Consider the following 18,509-nt stretch of genomic DNA (forward strand, 5'->3'; position numbering starts at 1 on the left):
ATTTCTATATGAAGATTGACATTATAAAGACATCAAAAAGTATACATGCAGGAGCATTAAACCATTGATTTTACACACCACATTGAAAAGTGGTTTGATCAATATAACCTTGTTTTGTCACTTTTTAGATTCTCAGGGAAATAAATGTTCTAATGTAGCCCTCAGCAACAATCCCTATTTATACTTTATGTAAGCATATACTGTATAGGTATTTACATTTCAAATATGATCAAATTCAAAATAAAAATATTTTTAAAAGTACATTCAATGCAGGGGGTATTTTTATTTTTTTTTTCTCTTTAGACCAGTGACAGTGGTTATCCGAAGTTTATCCCTGGCAACCGTCAAGTGAAAGAGCACTAAATTGTCAACATAAATATCTCTTATTTACAATTCAGAAAATACTTCATATAAAAATCCCGTACATAAATGCACACACACACAAACATGCTGTGCAAGTAAAATATGAAATTCAAACTGAGACATTGACATTTTTGTTTTAAATCAATTTTGTTGGGGAATGTGCAGAAAAGTAAGCAATGTACTGAAGCAAATGAATGGAGATGACAGTTGCAGTCACAGGTGTACCTATCTGTACAAGGTGAACTTAGTCTACCTATTACTAAGTACAGCTGTTGCATTACAATAATATTTTTGTTTCACGCCAAACCAATGCCCGAGGTAAATACCATAAATTAGATTTTCCTTTTTTTAAAACAGGTAGCCAACTGTTAAGGTAAAAACCAATACCACACTTGACAGCAATACAGTTATGATGCTTTTACGCAGGAATCTTACGTTCTAGTTGTATTTGATTCTTTCCGATCCCTTTAGTTTGTTTGTACGAGACATACAGCCAGTGTCTCGTGCAAGGGAAACAAAAGCAGCTTCCTGGCACGCAAGGGGTGGATAGCATGGCAGCAATGAAAGGCCTCTTAATTCATATGGCACATAGGCAGTCATAGATATGGAGGACTGGATACTGAAAACAAATACTGTGGTCCTGTATTACACATGAACGTGATCATGCACGTAGAATGGCATGCCAAGGTAATTATGAAAATGGGAAAGGTAATACTAAAGGTAATGTAGTGGAAATGGTATTGTCACACCCCAAATGCAATTACAGAATGGTTCAAATGTGCCTACTGTGCTTTAACACAAATGAAAACCAAACTTTTTGGTTGTTTTTAAATTATAAAAAATATGTTGTTGCCCATTTTCCCCAAGAATTTACAAAACAGACGATTACAAGAAAGACAACTTCAGCTGCAAACGATACTCTCAAGCATGAATAGGGTTGGACCTATTGGATACATGAGACGTTAAGTTAGCAGAATAGACGTAGATGTAGGACTCCAATCTTCTGACAGAACATGATTGTCACGTTTACATACAGACCATGAGAAATTAGCCCTGGCAAAATAATGAGAGTTCTTGCAGCACATACTGTAGCTTTCAATTCAGTGTCACTAACTATAAGAATATATGTAATTTTTTTGTTTATTATTTTGACAAAATGAACACCGTAATAAAAAGCAATATAAAATTGCTGTTGTAAATGGGTAGCCTTATTCCAATGTGGACCCTCCAAATATAAGTTACATAGACAATAGCCAGATTTGGAATCTTTACAGAGGGTTGCTATCTCCCAAATGCAGTTGATAAAAGAGAGAACTTAAAATCGAAAGGGTCTTCTAAATTCACAGACCACTTCTTTTCTTGTTTGAAGAGTTTCAAGTTCTTGTTCCTGCGGTTTCTAGTCTGCGGGCTACAAAGTACTGAAAACATTGTTCCATACTCAGAGAAGCTCGTCAGTACTAGTTGTGCTGGAACTTGAAGTTAAAAGATCCAGAGCAGAAAGGGTTGAATCCCTGCCATGAGTTCCAGCCTCTGTGGAAGTGATGCCCACCATTGTCTCCTCCCTGTTGATTCTCAGGGGCCAAGGGTCCTGACCTTCATCAAAACTTCCTTCTCATCTCTGCTGACCTCATCCAAAACACACAATACAGGGTGAGCAAAGCTTCTGACTGATGGGTTTGAAAAGTGCTCAGACTGGATTTTAATACCTAAAATTATTATATATATATATATATAATATATATATATATATAATAATATATATATATATATAATATATATAAAACTTGAACAGTCGGTTCATTTTATAATAAACACACACAAATAATGAAGGAATTTGGGAGGATGATAAAAAAAACAAAAAAAAAACACAACATGTTAAAGTGGTCTCCTGGAGTTATGGTGATGACGCCACCATCACATACTTGTAAGCTGAAGTCAGTTAGATGTCGCAAGACTCACCTTATACAAATCTGCTTTGACATAAGCAACGCAAAGACCGCGATCAAATAACATTGGTGAATCTGCAGCAGGAAGAAGGAACCTCCTTATCGGACATAACAAAGATGGAAAGTCCCCCCCCCCTCCCTTGAATAACCCTGTTGGCATTGTCCTCTTTATAAAACAAACAAATATTGTGAGGGGTAATAATAATAACAATATTATGTACAGCTGTGGTAAAATCCAAAGCTGAACCCTGGAGCACTTACCTGGATCAGTGAGCACCTCTTTGGCAGAGGCAATGTCAATAAATTTCTGCTCTGCTTTTTCCTTCTCCTCTTCGTCCCGGAAGTTGTCGGGGAGCTACTGCTGTGCCTGCTTCCTGTATGCTTTTATAATCTCCTTTTTCTGGGCATTTCTGAAATATCACAGTACCCAAAGAAAAAAAAAAATTAACAGAAAACTAAAGACTAAAACCAGCACAGCGAGCACAATGGTTTAGCAAACTGAAGAGACCAGCCCTACTTGGTGTCAAACAACATCTACCCAAGAAAGCTGCACAACTCCAGTAATGTTAATACATACCTCTTTACTCCTAATAGCTTGTACTAATCCCTCTTCTGGGATTGCTTCAGGAGTCTCTGTGCTCTCTCCAGTCCTTCCTTGACCTGAGGATCACTCTCAATGTGCTCCTGTGCAGTTTCATAATCTCTCACAGCTGGGGAGACCAGGAGGGGAGAAGGCATCTAGTCAAACAGTAAAATGGTATTACTGTTATTTATTTATTATTTTATTTATTGCATTTATATAGCACTTTTTATACAAAAAGTGTCACACTGTACAGCACATAGCAGAAAAAAACAACATTTGTATAGCTTACACATACAATTGCCACAATCAGACCATTTAAATAAGATATTTAAATAACTGCATACACATAGCATAAAAGCAGCAATTTTAAAGTTACATTAAAACCCGCTAAGATAAGAAAGCCATTTTATAAAAGTGCATTTTTAGTCTTGCTTTGACAACTGTAATGGGGTCCCAGCTTCCCTGACAAACGAAGGCAGAGCATTCCATAATTTCGGAGCTCTGCAAGAAAAAGCCTGACCTACCATGTTGCTTTTGTTGACCCTAGGAATAACCAGCAGCCCTGCATCCTGTGATAGTTATGAAGATACAGGGTCAGGAATGCTTGCAAATAACTAGGTGCTAATCCACTCAAGGCCTTGTAAGTTAAAAGCAAAATCTTAAAATCAATTCTATACTGCACAGGGAGCTAGTATAGTGAGGCCAAAACAGTATAATGATAATAAATCTGTTTATTGTGCATGTGAAGCCAGGTCTCATCTAGGGTGGGTCAGCCACTTTTTCTCCAGTCTAGTTATGGTTCCAGATATATAACTGAGTACCAAACTAGCCCATTCAGTTATTTGCATTTCAAATTACTCTACATGGGTTGGGGTTGAAACTGGAATTATTATTTGCACATTTAATCATGTTGCAAATGAGAAATGAGTTGTGTACCTTTTAAAGCAAAGAGACCTCATTATACTGTATAGGAGGTTCTTTATTGGGATGAAGTTTTTTTTTTTTGGTTTTGGTTTTTTTAAGCAGTTGGTGCTGGATGCCCAGCAGGTGTTCCAGTTCTCGTTGCCGGCACTGAAGGAGGCATTTTAGTGTTTATTCACTTCACTACAATGCCTCCAGATTGATGAGAGAAATAAAATGCATCCAGTAAAACAGAAGCACTCATCTTGAAGCTGCTTCTGCTTCATTCTAAAAAGACAGGAGCTTCCAAAGCACATGTCACAAAATACAAAAATACCTCTGCAATCGTCTTCTCTCACATATACACTCTGGATGCAAGTTACCAGCAGTTTCAACAGAATAAGCTTTCAGCTTATTCTGTTGAAATTCAGCTCTTGGTGGACAAGTAGGGCCACTTTTCAATTAAACTGACTTTTCAATTACAATATCTGGATTCTAACCGTACTTAAGTAACAAGAGTTTGTCAATTTACTCCTCAATGAACTGCATCTCTCCTTTTAATCAATTCAATATACACACACACTAGATCCCAAAAAAGTCTTTAAAAGCCTTCAAATGTACAAGAATGCACAGAAAGAGCAGTTTGTCTTTGCCCTGGTATTTTTATTTTTTAAATTCAATTTTTTAACTTGACTTTGTGCTGGGACAAAGTTTCCAATGCTCAAACGGTCTTTAAAAACGTGTAAATGAATATTCAAATATTCTTTAATTTTGAATTCTGGTAAACAAGTGTATATTTCATACCATATTACAGAAAAAAAAAATACACCCGATGGCATCCCAACAAAATTACCTTCTAAACAAAGAACAGAAACACTGTTCTGTCCAGTGGAATGTGTGTTATTTATTCCACACGTTACTTATGCATTGGTTTGTGTTCGAACATGATGTGTTTTTGATGGCCATTTGTTAATTCAGTTATATGAACTAATACGAACATGGTCATTTTGCCAGCTAGTACATTTCAAGCAGTTTGTTTGAATATTCGAATATCTCACCCAGCATTTTCATATTGTCAATAATACCTCATCTGAGCAGCGAGTGCACCTTACTAAACAAGCAGATATCTTTCTCACGCACTGCTGAACTACCTGTAACACCAGTCACAAGCAAACTGTAAACATAGTCTTGCACTACTTATTACAGACCTGCTCAGAAATCAATTGCTGGGCAAAGATCTAGCTTGTGAGCCAAGGAAGACCACAGTAAATCTAACACTACTGAGATTGTTTCAATCCACAGGTCCATAACAAAAACACAGCTATGGTACTAAAAGCTTATGAGCTTATGGAACTTTGTTTTTTTTAATGTTTGGTTACTTTAATTTAGAACTAGAAGACTTCAATTATGGTGGATAAAAGTTACTACTTTTTTAAGTTTATTGTGTTTTATGCGTCATTCATCCCTTGACGGAACAGTGTTGTAATAGCAGAGGTACGATCTGGAAAACCCTATGACTGCGTCACACTCTGCAGCTTGTGAGGTGCGATTTGGAAACCCTCTAATGGTATGTACTCTCAGTCACAATTGAATTCCTTTACCAATAAGCCACTTCGTACAATTCCTTACCCTCGTGATACTGCTTATCCAAAAGATATGCTTCTGTCTGTCTTTTAAAACATTCAAATTGTGGGGGTCTGACTTCAGGACTTCTGAGCAGGTTTCACTGGCTTCCAGGGCTGGTTCTAAAGACATACACACATTATTTTAAAAGGTCAGGAATAGAAATGCATATTCAGCTCTATAATAGTGGATGGTTTGGCATCAATAGCACACACTCTGCACTTAGGGGTTAAGTTCCTACACTTGTTCTACTTGGTTTCTGGTTCTCTAAAAGGTGAGGACTCTTACCTTTGATAAACAATGACACACCCTCTCTTTGGCTTGCACTGTATAACAGGGCACACTGGACTCAGTCTTCATAACTGACTCGTATTTACTTATGGCATCTGTGTACCTGTTGACAACAACATTATTGACCAAGCCCAGTCTAACTGCCAAAAATAAGTTCATTGGAATGTTAATTAGAAGTCGTAATCTTTAGCAACGCACAATTTTGTGAAGGTTAAAGCAAACTAATCAGCTCAAATGACAATGTACTGTAATTTCAGCAAAACAACATTTATTATTATTATTATTATTATTATTAGTAGTAGTAATAGTAGTAGTATTTCTGACTTATTTGTCCCCATTTGAAATCCTATCCCATCATAAAATGCTGTATTAAGCTGACTCCTGCTAGAAAGGGCAGGACTAGAAAAGTTACAAGTTCGTGCAGAGCCTGCTCCTGGGTCAGATGCATTAGCCGAGCCTGTCCAATATTATTTGTCCTGGATTTCAGTGTCTGTAACAGAGTTTAAATAAAATATCCACATATTTCCACCAAACAAACTTACAACAGAGGAAACGAATCAGTGTCAGAAAGGGGCTAAGAGCATGAATTCCCAGATTAAAGGTTTACAGCTGTGTGTATTTCGCTTACTTCTCCTCGCCGATGAGCTCCTCCGCAGACATAATCTACCTGTTAAGCTTTTTCACTTGCTTGTAGTGACTAAAGCACTGCTTGTGATCTGGGTCCAGCTTCAGGCACTCACAGATCTCACTTTGTAGGGAAATAAGCAAGACAACATACACATGTTAACTAGGACATAAAAGATAAACAATGCAAAATGCCTGGTATTTTGTGTTAAATTCCTGCTTTTACGAATAAAACCTGTCATAAAACGTATATTTCTGCATGAATAGAGAATACAGTATGAAGAAGCTTGTTATACTATGTTTCTATTATCTTAATAACCTATCATTTGGCATCTCAATCTCTGCCATTGTTTCTCTGTGGGGTAACACCAAAGACTGATAAAAATAGATTATGCACATGATGTTCACACTTTTTTGCTGACAATAAAAGTGTTGTATTATTAACGCTTTCCTAAATCAGATGCTGAAACAAGTTTGAAACTTTATTTATTTTATATTAAAAAGCATATGATTTAGGGACATTTTGTTATCTCCATAACCTATTAAACCACTTAAAGCACACTTATATGTTGCATTTGAGCTCCACGTCTATTTTTTGTAATAGGGTTCATTATCAGGAGTCTTACTTGAGTGACATTTCATGATCTCCCAGCTTGTAGTAGATGGTGCTGATCTTATAGAAAGCTGGAGTGTTGTCGTTCTTCAATTTCATAGCAGCTTTCAGGTCTCTGATTGCTTTGCCCAGTTCTCCCAGCTGGATGTAACATTCTGCCCTGAGCTCTCGAAGAGCTACATCCCAAACACAAGTCTGAAAAGCACAAGAACAATCAATCAAAAACAAGGTCAAATCCAAAGTTACCATGTGATCCGGGGGACAGAAATCACTTTTTTGCCTTCCAACCATTTGTATTACTTCACAGCAATGACAAAATAACTGGATCACGCATAGAACAAACGTTATCATATATCCTGCTAAATAGGGGTCACGCATTTTATTTTTTTTTGTTTTAATTGTTCAACCACCATCCCCTTCAAAACTGATAACTTAACGAGCCAAGAGCCTGCAATGCAATTTATGTTCAATGTATCAAGATAAAAAAGACACCCAGAAAAATAATCAGACTTAAAGATTTATTATGAAATTATCATATATTTCTTTGGAGCATCACAACAAATGTATAAGCATTTAGCGTTTGGATAACCACCTACCAAAAAGGACAATGTATTCGTACAGGATTACGCATAGGAGGCAACATTTTTTTAGGTGTGGTATATTTTTAACATACATTTTCATTCTTTAGTTTGCCAAGTTAATTATGCCCTTTTAGTTATGCAATTTTAGTTGTTTAATATTATTATTTCAAAACAATGGCACGGACATATGGATTTCTCCACGTCAAATCAAATTGACGTAAAAGGTCTGTTTCCTGGCATATTATTATATATATATATATATATATATATATATATATATATATATATATATATATATATATATATATATAATATAATAGTGATATTTATATGCATTGTAGAGATAAGACATCCCTTAAATAAAACAGTGAATAACCTACAAACACGAAACAGCATTACCGAGACTTTTGATCCTAAGGTACAGCTTTCATCCACCAACCACCACAACTATGGAGGAGGTCCAAGCCTGCTGCTTTTTGCTATTTGAGGAGAGCCAGACTTGCTTATCTCTAGCAGGGTGTCAAGTTGAGCAGCTGCTGTTCTGTAATCCTCGTTGTTGAATTCCCTGTGGGTCTGGACCAGAAGCAGCTGCATTTCATCACATTTAATCAGTTGGGTCCTGGCATCAGTCTCCTCTTTGGCACTCTGGCTGGACGTTAGCTACAAAAGGAACAAGGGCATACAGTTTGGCTGTATGTGAAAAGCCAGTTTGACCAATGCATTGAAACTCGGTGCAATATACGCCGTTTATGTAGGTTTTCTTCTACTGGTTTGAAGGCATTTGCAGCAATCTAGACAAGTCAAGTACAGTCATGTTTACTGCCATGCCGAAGTTTAGTTCTACAGTTTGAGCAAAAATGTTTTGCAATGTTAGCTTAATTAAAACTTGAATTTGAAACTAAATGTTGTATATTATTTATACAGTAAAGAATTCATGTTTGACAGCACTGTGTTCTCGATGAGTCATGAATAGCATTCAATCAACTGTCTGAACTTTGAAATGCTTTATTCAATTACTGCAGGATATTAGAAATATGTCCACATTACTCTTAATCCCTTCTGCAAACTCAGCTCTTTTACAAAGCCATGAATATGTTCATTGCATTAAATTCCCTTGACATCACAGACCGCTGACCCATCTCTCTCTCACTTAAAGGTTACTAGTACAGTAGCTATCAAAATATAGTAGCAAACCCCTTTGGATCCAATCTGAAATACTGATTTTCCTCTTGAGAATAATATAATATTATACACACACACACACACACACACACATTTTTTTTTTTTTAATGCACAGGCATAGTACCAGAAACCAATACTGTATTTTTACAATTGCAATGTTTCCACTTGGCAAGGTTTCAATTGAGTAAAAAAAATGTAAACAAATGGATTCAAGCTCCTATTAGAGCCACTCAAAAATGGGACAGGTGAACATTTTCTCCAGATATATTTTTTGTTTATTTGTTTTGTAAATTACAGACCACTGAACTTTCCCAACACACCTTTTGTGATTAAATTTAGCTGTACTTAGCTGTATTACAGTGCCTTTAGAAGTTTACACCCCATTTCAAAATGTTCACCTTTTGTTGCCTTATAGCCTGGAATTATAATGCATTAAAACAGTGATTTTTTTTTTCCATTTATCTACACATCCTATCCCACAACTTCCAAGTGAAAAAATATTCTAGAAATTTGTAGAAAATAAAAACTAAAATAGATTGGTTGTATAAGTGTCCACCACCCTTGTAATAACAATCTTAAATTAGCTTAGGTGTAACCCATCGCCTTCAAAATTGTTAAATTGTAGTGATTCACATGATTTCAGGATAAATTCAGCAATTCCTGTAGGTTCCCTCTGCTGGGTAGTGCACTTCAAAGCAAAGACTCAACCATGAGCACAAAGGCGCTTTCAAAAGAAATCTGGGACAAAGTTGTTGAAAGGCACAGATCAGGAGATGGGTATAAAAAAAAAAATCAAAGGCCTTGAATATCCCTTGGAGCACGGTCAAGAAGATTATTAAGAAGTGGAAGGTGTATGGCACTACCAAGACCCTGCCTAGATCAGGCTGTCCCTCCAAACTGGATGACCGAGGAAGAAGGAGACTGATCAGAGAGGCTACCAAGAGGCCAATGGCAACTTGGCAAGAGCTACAGGCTTTTATGGCCAAGACTGGCCAAAGTGTGCATGTGACAACAATATCCCAAGCACTCCACAAATCTGACCCGTATGGTAGGGTTGCAAGAAGGAAGCCATTACTCAAGAAACCTATTCTTGAATCCCATTTGAAGTATGCAAAAAAAAAAAACTACTAGGATATTCTGTAGCCATGTGGCAAAACATTTTGTGGTCTGACTAAACTAAAATGGAACTTTTTGGCCTAAATGCAAAGCACAGCGCATCACCCAAAGAAAACCATCCCTACTATGAAGCATGGTGGTGGCAGCATCATGTTATGGGGATGTTTCTCATTGGCAGGGATTGGGGCACTTGTCAAGATAGAAGGGAAAATGAATGGAGCAAAGTACAGAGAAGTCCTTGAGGAAAACCTGCTGCCCTCTGCAAGAAAGCTGAAACTAGGACGGAAGTTCACCTTTCAGCATGACAACGACCCACAGCACACAGCCAAAGCTACACTGGAGTGGATAAGGAACAAAAAGGTAAATGCCCTTGAGTAGCCCAGTCAGAGCCCCGACCTAAATCCAATTGAAAATTTGTGGCACGACTTGAAGATTGCTCTCCATCAACGCTTCCCAAGGGACTTGACAGAGCTTGAACAGTTTTGTAAAGACGGATGGTCAAATATTGCCAAATCTAGGTGTGCAAAGTTGGTAGAGACCTATCCCAACAGACTCACAGCTGTAATTGCTGCCAAAGATGCTTCCACCAAGTATTAACTCAGGGGGGTGGAGACTTATCCAGTTATCTTTCAGTTTTGTATTTTTAATTTAAAAAAAATTCAATAAAAAACTTTTTTCCCTTAACAGTGGCACGTATGATGTGTAGATAAGTGGAAAACCAATCCTCATTTAAATGCATGAAACTCTGAGGCACTGACACTACAAAATGTGAAAAAAAGTTCAAGGGGGTGTAGAGTTTCTATAGGCACTGTGTCTGTTGCAGTCAAAATGTACTGCCTCTACTACAGATCCATAGAGTTCAATAAAATGTGGAATACAGTATTACACACTTCATTTAATCTTCAGTCCAATTTGTTTTTATACCTTCACTTGCATTTACCAGTAATTTGTAACTTGTGCATGGTAAGCTGAATAAAAAAAAGAAAAGTCTATTGCAGGAGTCTACTGTACATTGCGTAAATATTGTACACTGAAAACTTCCTTAGGGGGAAATTTAAAGACTTTATAACAAGCCCTGGTCTTAAAAAACAAAAAAACATTTCAGCAGCAATCTCAGTAGATACAAATGCTGTTTTTAAAAAGTTTGTCTACACCATCCAGCCGCATACATTTTAATCAGTATGATACGATCACATATTTCACATTTCAGCTATATTTACTTTTTATTTTGCTGATCAGATTATTCTAGATTTTTTTTATCCAGCCACCTCAACAATCTAAAAAATCATACAACCCTGGAATTGCGCCAATAAATAGCCAAGCTCTCTCAAGGCAGCACTAAGAAATGAATGCATTAAATGTTGTCACTTTAGTGACCTTGAACAACCTCTTTTTACAATTTCATTTATTTTCTTCAGGTGCTGTGATTGACCCAATAATTTCCATCCCGTTCAGCTAGAGGAATTATGGTGCAGCTACCTGGAAAATACTAAACCTTGCAGGAGAGAAAGAGGGCTCATAATGATGCTGAGGAATTACAAGCAGGAAATCAAGATCCCCAGGCATCAGCAGTGAAAAGTTTCAGGGCAGCAGGGAAATAAAGATGGAAAGCAGATCACCAGGCTGAATATATCTATTTTAAAAAGGATCTATCTAAAGTACCATTAGATCAGGTCTGAAAAGATTCTCTTTCACCGTGTATATAGAAGAAGCATAAAACTATTCAAGGTGAATGGCACCAACAGGACATGACCTAAGAGGACTTGCATCCTGGCTTCATCACGTCTGCAGATTAGAAACTGGCTTTTTTTTTTTTTTTTTAAACTTAGTTTATTTTGTTTAAGCTCTGTAATACTTTCTTTGCAATCTTCACAAAGCCTAAAATGAAAACAAAATGTCGCTATTGCAAAGTTCCAAATAATAATAAAAAAAATAATTAAACCCAAGTTGTTTCCTATAGATTGTTTTCCCTCATAGAAAGTAAATGGTGCAGACTTAATGTTCTGTTGTCATAGGATCAATACAAAATATATCACATTTTTTTACATGCTTTTGCCCAGTGACACCTGATGAAACTTTAGAAAGGCATGATAAGGTGTTTCAGGTAAATAGGCCAGTACTGAAATAAAGAAGATCACCAGACTACCTATGGTAAGCCATGGGTACTGGACAGCAGTAGAGGATCGATTATAAAAGCCAATACAAAACAGCTTCGAAAAATTAATTTAAAATGTAAGCACACCAAGTTACGTTGAGACATACACGCTTCCCTGACTGACTGGTTGACAATACAGTGCCTACATGTGCACTGTGCTTGCCTTTAGTGACATCTGCTGGGTAAAATAAGAAAAGAGAAGTCAAGCAAATTGGGCTTCCTCGTCATTAGAAACTACATCATGATACAGGAGAACAAAAATAAACCCTTTACTCACCACTTTTTAAAAGTCTTCTTCAGATTCATCTAACTTGCCCAGTTTCAGCAGGTTTCCTCTCTGTAGTCGTGCCTGGGGAAAGCAGAAATAAATAACCGAGTGGGCGGCAGCATGAACATCTCAATAAGATAACAAAATAAAACACAGAAATAAGTGACCATGAAAACGTAATGTCTGTGGTAGAGAGGCAGATTTATCAAGGTCTTTACGATATACTGTGAATGGAAATTAAAACTGCAAAATGAGTAACAAACAACTTTAAGGACTCCAATCTGTCTGTGGTGCGTACAAGTCATAGGACACTGACAGTTAAACCTTTTTGCTGACAATTGTGTTCTGGTGTAAAATTCTTGAAAAATCCACCCAATCTGTGATACTTTCCAATGGAAATATCAGGATACCATCCAGCTTACTAAAGCTGTCTACTCTGATTTAATACAAGCAGTTTCAAAGGGAGGGGTTATTTTTTTCAGACCTGGGGTGAATTACAATTGTAATTAATCATAATCACAATGTAACTGTAATTATAGTTGAACTTGGGCACACCTGCAGAATTGTAATTATACCATATACTTGATCCATTACAGTTCAATTATGCACTTGTCATTCAATCATTGTTCTTGTATTTTCAACCACTTTTGGTGACTATTTGTTGGAAGAAAAAAAAAAAAAGTTACATGGTATGCTTCTGTATTTGTACCTGTGCTTATTGCTTGGTTATTTACAATAAATAAGTGTGTAGTTATTTATGTAACTTTAATGTAATTGTAATTACTGCAGCATAATTGTAAGTGTAACTGGAATTGAACACAACAACACTAATTGTAATTTCAGCAAACAATTCTGCTGTGATTGTAATTTTAAGTGTAACAGGGGCCAGGTCTGCTTTTTGCTGTACAGTTACAATGTACCAATGCAAAATGCAACAAGCCTTCCTTCAGAGTGCAATAACCTTCCCAATACAATGTAATACCAAATAACTTCCCAAAACAATGTAATAACAGAATAAACACATGAAACAACATGATTGGTTTGAGGGCAAAAAATGGCAGACATGAAATACAAAGACTGTGTGCTCTTACTCGCCGTGAATAACGCTGTATTATCTGGAGATCTTACAACAAAGTACAAACAGGCCTACGGAGGTGAAATCTGGTTTCAATTCAACAACGCTGCTGAGATCTGGGAGTGCCGATTTTGATTTACCCATGGCCAGATACACAGTAGCTCTTCGGTAGTGGGCCATGTAGTTTCTGGGGTCTTCATCTGTAGGATTCAGCAGAACACAATGGTCAGAAAAGCATAAAACAAGAATGATATAGCTTAGCTAGGCAGAATTATTTAATTCAAATGTATTTGATTTAACTTCGTACACATGGATAGGAATGCAAATGCAGTACTTCAATGTTTTTTAAATACACTCAGCAATTCTGCCTGAAATGGCCACTATAGGCAGGTAGTTTTCAACACAGGGCTCCATCAGTGGAATCACCATAGACAGGTTGTCTATCTATACCGTCTCCATTTCACTATTGTGAGACCTGTATATTAACAAGCCTAAGGACAGGGATGGAAATAAGACTCCCATTGTATAGTAGTTTGGTCCATTCCTGGTTTTACTATGAGTTTAATAAGATACAGCTGAGCTTGTTACCTATACACATTGGCTAATCAAGCTTGTAGTAAAACCTGAAATTGCTATGCAATAAGAGTTTTATTTGTATCCCTGAAACACAGTATTCCTAAATTAATAATGATGTACTTATTACTGTACATTATTTTCATATTCCTTTCAATTTTAAATATTATTCTTGTCTTCTATTTTAGTTTTTGTTTTGCAGAAGCTAAAAATACTACAGACTATAGTCTAACTATAGTATTTGGTAAACACTATGATAAACACTGTTACCTCACCTAAACTTAACACACAAGCTGCACTGCATCAATCACATTTTTGTCAAGTTATTAAAAAAAGGTTAGCTATATGCGCAGGTACAAACCTACAGCAGCGTGAAAATGAGACAGAGCATCTGCCAACTGTCCAGCAGCCAGAAGCTTCTTCCCCAGTTCCAGATGATTTTCAACTTCTGCATTTTTCCCACATTGCACTCCTGTAATAACATAGAAGAATCACAGAGCTTTAGTCAGTTTGAGAAAAGATATTTAAAAACATGCCTGTTGCGTATGTATGCTCTGCAGATCCTCTTGTCAGTAGTCTCCAAATGAATCTAAATCCACTGCATTCAAACCCTTGCCTCCAGAGGTGAAAGGCCAGCAAATGACCTTGCAGGACCACTTTGCCCCTGAAATGCTGTAGACTTATTCCATGCTTAGCATCTAGCACACACGTTCACTTCCAGATCACAAAACTTCAAAATATAGACTATATTAGCAGTGAACCAATTTCAGCTTTTTTACTTCAATTCACACAATCTTGTGCAAGCAACCAGAACATCGGACTAGTATTATACAGCAGTACTGAAGTTCATACAGAGAACATGCTGTTTAAGATCTGATAGACACACTGGGCCAGCACAGCGGACCATAATCAACTGATCACACACTGGAAGAATCTTCAAGACATGTTTTTTTTTTAAACTGTATTGATTTATAGGTGCTTATTTTAAATAAGGTAAGTATGAGTCACATCTGACCTGGTTTGCTTATCTCGGTTATGTTCGTTGTGCAAGGCAAATATGTTCATATACTCCTCAGCAGTGCTGTAAATACAAAACTAGACAGTAACGTATGGATGGACGGACATATGGACAGGGCCCTCCATACATCCACACAATCTGATTTGTATAACTTGTGACAATGTTTGGTTTTAACTATAGTTAGTACAACTGGACAACGGGCCCTCTTGTGTGGTTTGTGCATTTGTATATATCTTTACAAAGATTTAGAAAAAAAAAAAAAACAGCCCAATATAAAAAGTGAAGTATTCACTTAGAGTGGACTTGTGACAGTTACTGAACTGCAAAGCACTTAACAAAATCCACTATTTCTATAAACTCTAAATCTGTTAGTCAAATTCTAGGAGAATAAAAAGTAGATGAGCTTTAGTGTTTGACGTCTCTCCAATCTGCAGGTAGCCAGCAGGTCAGCAAAGCACAACTCTAAACTTGAAACGGGCTACCTACGTCACTCTCATTCAACTCATGTCCCTGCACGTGCTTTGCTGTACTGACACCCAGGGTGTTAGTGCTTGACTACGTGAAAAACAACGATTAACAAAACTTAGAGAAGTGACACGGGGCAGATCTCAAATTGATCTTCAGTTTGTACTTAAACCATAAATACACACTTTTAGAAATACGGAAATACATTTTTATTTGCATTTTAAAATCGTCGTTTCTCAACAACAATGATACTAGCGTAGACGACTACAACAGCACGTACAAATGCCACGACAGCAGTAAAAATGTTTCAAATAACGCAAGTACTATTAAGTTCCACAGCAATAAAAAGCGTTGAGCCAAACTGTATTTCAAGTTCCACTACGCATATTGGCACATTAACTACACCCAAAATAAAATACGTTATGTTAGCTGAAATTCTTACCTTCATACTGCAAATCTAACAAAACAAGTACAAACAGAATATAAGATAATCTTTTTTGTAGTTAGATTGTAATGACCCCATTAAAAAACAAGAAGAATAAATAACAAACCAATGGTCCCCGTTAACAAATACAATTTCTCCCAGGTACGGTTAGGCGAAGAATATGCAATTCAAATCAGGCTTTAAAGTTAAGCATAAATTTGCTCGCTTGATCGTGGGTCGCTTTAACTGCACTGGCTAACAGCGCTTGATCGTGGGTCGCTTTAACTGCACTGGCTAACAGCGCTTGATCGTGGGTCGCTCTAATTGGACTGGCTGACCCCGCTTGATACTCTCCGCTCTGATCAACAACGTGAAGCCAGGGCAGCGTTAAAATTAAGACAGGGTGTTACGTCACTCTAGAATAGATTTTGCTGTTATATCGAGCAAAAATTCGGCATGTATACAGATGCATTCATATAACTGTGTTGCATCATACAAATAAATAAATAAGTTCCAAAGTGCAACAATAATGCTATTGGGGCTTTTGGATTGTGCTTTGTTGCTGCTGTTGAGTATAAATAATTTGAGTCCTAATTACTGTATTGAAGATCATTTCAGATACTGCGCAGTAATTAGGAGAACATAGCCAGTGCACTAGACTCGGCTGCTAATGGCTAGTTACTAATTGCACGAATTTGCTTTCCTTTTTTCTAAATGTAATTAAAAAAGAATCCTTTCTTAAAAGGTATCAAACAATCCCTAGCTTTGAAGCACTAGAGAAACTGACCAAAAGCTGCATCTTTCATTAAAAGTTTGGATCACTTTTTGTGGAAGGAATTTCTATGAGGCTTTTGAAATTACAGTTTAAGTTGTTTATTTCCAATTTTGTATGTTTTTTAAATATATTTTTCACCCACTATCTCAAAGTGAGTGGTTGGAATTATTGATATGGCCAGAGGGTTAAACAATGTGGGCAGTGAAAAGGTAAAACACTCGACAATGGAACTCGACAGTGAGACTCATAGAATACAACTAATACTAATGTTAGCCTCAAGAATATTCAATATGGCAACTATATTAGGTCAGATGTCAATTAAAGGTTGCCAATGCATTTAGTGTGTGTAATGGGAAGCGTCTCACAGTTTAAAATGCTAAAAAGGCATCCTAATCATTAAAATACAGATAATGTTTAAGTGGCATAAATCTGTTAAAATGTGTCGTTGTCATTGCAGGTCAAAACCCAAATATTGCTTGTATATTGAACTCATTATTTGCTGTTACATTCCCCAACATTTCACTGATTGGCCAAAGAATTATAGAAAACCTTGCTAGTGTAGCTCCTGATCAGTGTTGAGGGGCAGCACTCTCATGCCTAGTGAAACCACTGAAATCCTTCTTGCTGTGTAGTTGCATATGCAACTCTCACAAGGCCTATATAGGTCTACTGGACCATGTCATGTCAGAATGAACAAGTGAGTGACTAGTTTATTAGGGTGTTTAAAAAAAAACATCTTACATTGATCTAGACCTGCCTCCTTCAATCCTTAATGACTCAGAGTACAAGCTTTAAAACCTCAACCCAATGCAACAGCAGCTCCCAAACCTTGTACTACCTGTTATTTCACCTGCTACTCTTCAACAGTCTGTACTCCAGCACCAATATTTATTTTGTTTTTTTGCCATTTTATTTTTGCAGTCGATTAAATTATTTTTCTTGTTTTACTAAACAAAAAAAGGTTGACAGAAAAAGAACAAGTGCATGCCAGGTACCTACTTTAATCTGACCTGCTTCTGTAAAGTAAACATTGCTCAGGGCTGTAAATGTTAGGGAGCTGTGCAAATATCTGCAGTTACATTAAAGTTTAAATTTCTCACATTACATATACCATGATGCCTGAAGTTTTAAATAGAAAAGGATCATTAGATAATTACATCATTAGCTACAGAGTGGATGACATCACAAAGACATTAGATTTAAAGATAAATAAGTGTGGTTACCATGGCATCAGAAGCCTATAAATACTGCCAATGTTTCTTTTCAAACACAATTTCCATTGACAAAGTTATGTGAACCATACTGAAACAGTGGGGAGTTGGAAAATGTTGGAAAATGTATATATTGTGATGGAGTGTACAATCCAAACTGGAAGTGGAGGCTTTAGGGCCCTGGGGATAGGAAGGTGCACTCCATCTTGCTGAAGTTACTAGGAAGCCATGTTGGTGAAGGACTCCTAACTTAATGAATTGTTTAATTATGTACTTTAACAGAATAATTGTTTGATGTCTAAAAGCACAATGGGGGAAATGTGTAGTTGAGGGAGAGTTGGAGAATACTGAAGAGAGTGAGAGTGAAAGTGTGAAAGAGAGAAAAACAGAACGGTAAATTGTGAGTCTGTTGGGATAGGTCTCTACCAAATTTGCACACCTAGATTTGGCAATATTTGACCATTCTTCTTTACAAAACTGTTCAAGCTCTGTCAAGTCCCTTGGGAAGCGTTGATGGAGAGCAATCTTCAAGTCATGCCACAAATTTGCGATTGGAATTAGGTCGGAGCTCTGACTGGGCCACTCAAGGACATTTACCTTTTTGTTCCTTATCCACACCAGTGTAGCTTTGGCTGTTCCATTTTAGTTTCGTCAGACCACAAAACTTTTTGCCACATGGCTACAGAATCTCCTGAGTGTTTTTTTGCATACTCAAATAGGATT

The 18,509-nt window shown here is 36.9% G+C and overlaps 1 pseudogene; it reads right to left on the reverse strand.

The window, feature by feature from the left end:
• Nucleotides 1-1,820: 1,820 nt before the first annotated feature.
• On the reverse strand, nucleotides 1,821-17,689 carry LOC121327786 (annotated as a pseudogene).
• Nucleotides 17,690-18,509: the final 820 nt, after the last annotated feature.

Source organism: Polyodon spathula, chromosome 15, assembly GCF_017654505.1.
Source record: "Polyodon spathula isolate WHYD16114869_AA chromosome 15, ASM1765450v1, whole genome shotgun sequence".
In the NCBI taxonomy this organism is placed as follows: Eukaryota; Metazoa; Chordata; class Actinopteri; order Acipenseriformes; family Polyodontidae; genus Polyodon; species Polyodon spathula.